A 4,664-nucleotide genomic window follows, 5' to 3' on the forward strand; every position below is an offset into this window, starting at 1 on the left:
CAAGTCACTCCTCCCCGTGGCACGTCACACCTCTGCTCCCATCAGCGCACAGCCGGTCCAATATTAACCCTCACTCAGTTGGCTCGGCCGCTCAGACCGTACTGCGACCCACCACCTCCCCTCCTCCTCCTCTGCATCCCTCTCATCCTAATCATCTTCCCTCTCACCATATCTACCACCACCAATCTCCAGGCCCTGGGGGGAGACATCCAATACAAATAGATCATGGAGTGCCCATGATCGTAATGTCTGCCGCCGGGGTCTGAGCGCCAAATAACCCACGTAATAAAGCTGCTAAACAGTCCTTTCTGTGTCGTCTGAGTCTCTCCAGGGTGAAATTCCATGAGTTTTCTTAAGCAGTATTTGGTAGGTATTGGGACTAGAACTAAACCAGGACTAAACTGAACCCGGTTGTAACAAGAACTGACCCGAACCCAGACAGAACCTGGTTAAATGGATGCGTGAGGAGTAAAATGTACAGGGGATACTTTTTACTTTATCAAACGCGAGAGCAGGTATCTGTACTTTCTACTCCACTGTATAAACGAGGGCTGTGTCAGGGCTAAATCTTGTCTCAATTTGATCAAACAAGACCAAAAACATACTTTAGAATTTAACCACGATCTTATGACCAAACCAAAGCTAAATAATGGAACATGGAAGACTTTATTTGACCAATTACAACACTAGAGTATCTCACGTTTTACAATGTGAGAACCGCCACCGTCTTACACTCGTTTGACCTTTCGCAGATACACGTTCTGTTTCAGCTTGGATTTCATTTCAAGCTTTATCTTTCATCCGATACAGTCGCCATTTACATACGAGTGGATTATACAGGCACGAGCTTATCAACGTACATTATGGCCGAGGCGCTCTGCGTTTCTCTCTATCAAACCCCATTAGACCTAATTTAGTAAGCTCTCCTCTGCTTCCGCTGCAGCGCCGCTCTTAAGTTTTACCACTCTGGGGATAAAGGCTGCTGCAGAACCGGAGTTATCGGCAGTGAGTTCAATTGACTGTACCAAAACGATATCGCGATCTGAAATGAACGCTACAGTGGTCGTAATAAGGACAAGGGAGCGTGGAGCGTCGTCCGATTGATCCTGGGAGTGAAATGAAGGCTATTAGAAAGCAGCGGAGAGTCGGGTGGAACATGAGTTACAATAAGAGGCTGTAGCATTCCCCACAGTTATGGATTGTTTTAATTATATGTTTGTACGTGTCACAGTGGTCTGCAATTCAACCAGTTCATCATTGTCCACTTTTTATTTAGCTCAGGCAACTGTCCAAAGCGTGTGACATTTGAATTCATCCCTTTATCACACGTTTTGTAGGTTTAATCTATCATCCCTGGCTCGTCCAAGTGCTCGGCTTTTAACTGGCTCTAATAAACAAGAACTCGTCTTAAAATCTCAGTTGCATTGATTTGATTCAAATGGTTTAATTTGGTTTTAAATGTCTCCGTGGCCTTGCACTTTTGTCCAACTTGCTGCACGTTCTCGGAGAGCAAATCCACAATCTTTACTTTACTTAAAAACCAAAGACAAAAGCAAAGGGAGACTGAGCTGTTTCTGCTGCAAAAGTCTGCAGTGTGAGCCCCCTGTGCACCTCAGACAAATTGAGTCACTTTCTGTTTTTAAATCTTTTCTTTTCCTCCCTGACTTTTCTTATGTGCTTCTGTGTATTAAGCACTTCGGTCGACTTTGTTGTTTTTAAGATGTTCCACAAATAATGTTGGACTGTGTTGTATTTTGAACCATAAAGAAAAACAACACAATGACTGATTTTAAATTGCAAACGCTTTATATTACTCCGAAGAGGGAATAGTCATAGTCGTAACTAAAGTAGATCTAGTACAAGTTACAGTCGTTATTCAATAGAAGTGGATGATGTTGACAAATCTCAATGAACCATTGTCAGACAATATGTAAATTCAATAGAAACATGTCTTTAAACATATTATTTCAGGTTTAATCATCAGACTGTAAAATCTCATACTGTGCTTTTTTTTTTAAACAGAATTACACATTTTGAAGTAAAAACAATGCATCCTTAACGTTGAATTACTTGCAATAAAAAGAGTAAAGACTGTTTGGAAATACATCAAGCATAGCTATCTAGTTTTCAAACAGGAGTTGACCTCTGGGTGACCTTCTGTCTTAACATGGACGCCCACACGAACTGACAGAAGCGTGTAAGTGCCCAGAAGCCCATTTTAGGCATCGCACCTCCGAACACAACACAGTGCAAAGAAACGTAGCCCCAAACTCCCTGTCAGGCTGAGCGAGTGGGTGTTGACGCAAATGCACCCAACATCCAAATGAGACGGCAAAGTGCAAGTGCTGTTAAGTGGTCCCAGCGTTTTTGGAGAACTTTTGGACGGCTCTCCTTAAAAAACAATCCGTCACTCATATTGATTTATGCATTAGCCCTCTTCCGATCTTAAATTTAGCCGGTCCACAGATTTTAAATACAGGGTCTACTCAGCTTTTTGTGAAGTGTCTGAACTGAGTCTGAATAAAGCCCTGATATAAACCATGCAACGATGAGTAATCATGGGCATGTTCTGTATTTCTGCAGAGTCAGGTGGGCGGGACGGAAAGGCGGATAAGCCACGAACCAGAAATGAAACGAGGTGAAAACGTCGCAGACTCGTGCAGATCTGGCAACGCTGTTAAAATGAGATCAGAGACGTTTTACTAACCTGAGTTCGACGCGGGGGAAGAAGTGGTGATCAGACCATTTGCCAGTCAACTTCAGAACTAGTTCATAACCTACAAAGGCCACGTTGGAATGTTTCTTGTGAAGTTTTCATGTTTTGTAATAGAAAGTTTGTATCACTTTAATCAGTTCTTCTGTCTGTAATTTACTACAAAGAGGAAGTTGAAGATCTTTGTAAATGGACAGTTTTTGCATAATGGATTTAAAGTCCACGCCAGATGTCCTTGTTACAAATAGTGCGGTCACATGGGACGGAAAAACAAGTGTGACAAAACCCAGCACACTTGGGTTAAAATGTGTCCTTCTGTCCTTATTTTGTAAACTATGGATTGGTCACGATGAACTCAAGTGACTCCAGACTCAAGTGACTCCAGTCGTATGCAGTGTTTTTTGACATTGAGCCTTAATCTGGGAGGTCGAAACCATGTTAGCGTTGAAAAGTAGCATTAAAGTTGTATATCAGTGTGGATTTTGCATTTCTGACGTTTCTGAATCCATCTCTTTGTCCGTTCGATGCCGTCTTCCTCCCAAGAGCAGCCAACATAAAAAAGACGTCTAGTGCTATTTTTGACCAAAGTGCTCATTAAATACAGAAACAAAAGAAAGCATTTTTGCCTTGTCACTTTCATCTAAACCAAACGACGTCGCCTCTGTCAGGGATGTGTTTCTCTAAGTCGCCCTCAGCAACGTTTCTTTCTCTTTTCTCTGTCCAAATCCATTTCTCTTTCTATCGTTCCCTCAAAACAGCAGAGATATCATTCTTTTTTAACATGAAACTGGGCTTTCCTCTTCAACTCAAAATAAACTAAAATGTCTTAGTAGAAGTAGAAAACACATCAGACTTCAAAGCCCTGAGTACATTATATTTGCAAAAAGACATATACTTTTTGTTTATTGCTCTCTTTTCTTTGGCCGTGTCGCAACAGAAATCTTATATTAACTGTGCGCTCTATCGTTGGAGGGCACAACACTTTCTTGTTCTTCTTGAGTTACTGCTTTGACCGGAACGTTCCACAGCGTCAAACGTATATCGATCTCCATGAATAGAAGCAGCAGGGGCCACCGGGTTAGATCTGTGGAGAGGCGACGCCGCAGAATCAGAGGCTCAACTGAGAACGAGCAGTCGGCAAGTCGTGTTTAAGAGATACATTCTATAACAAGTGAGTTAATAACCACATAAATGTCCACGGTGATAGAACTTGAGGTGTCACAAGTCGAACACAAGGCAATTCAAAGAGATTCAACAAGAGGAAAAACGCATTCAAATCACAAAACATTTTTAGACAGAAAAGAAGAGTGCAAAGAACATGATTGAAGTCATATGCGCGGCTTAGATTTGTGTACATATTAAGCCTATTTTTTATTCTTATTTTGTATCTGATAGCTTATCGTTATTTTCATCTGTTACGCCCGGATAGCAACTCCAGCGGCAACGACGAGGACAGAGCAGAGCTGAGACGATTTCAGATGGTGCAGATCCACGTGCATTTTATTTACAGTGATTTACAACCAAAAATGGTTTAAAACACAGCAACATGTTCACACAGCATCAACACACGAGCAACTGCCACCAGGCACCTTTTATAGGCCACTGGGTTAAATGGACCCTCCTACTCAGAGGACCAGGTAAGTTACAATCTTTCTAAAACAGCACAGATAAAAGCTAAGTGTAGAAAAACAGTGTCAATATACATACTTCAATTTAATACAAAAATATATTCTTTTTCTTAATTTACTGTGCACCATTTCAACCTTATCATATATTTTAAAATAGTCAGTTCCCTAAAACACCCCTCCTATTTTCCCACAATGTTCTGCCCCGGAACCTTCTTACGGTGCTCCGGCCATGGATGTATTATATTATCTATATTAACTATATTATGGCTCCGGCTCCCTGGGGACTCACCTAAAATGGCTGACACATCAGGTAAGGTAACGTT

The sequence above is a fragment of the Eucyclogobius newberryi genome, unplaced genomic scaffold (genome assembly GCF_026437365.1).
Source record: "Eucyclogobius newberryi isolate DKJ021-1_F unplaced genomic scaffold, fEucNew1.0.hap1 SCAF_15, whole genome shotgun sequence".
NCBI classification, from domain to species: domain Eukaryota; kingdom Metazoa; phylum Chordata; class Actinopteri; order Gobiiformes; family Gobiidae; genus Eucyclogobius; species Eucyclogobius newberryi.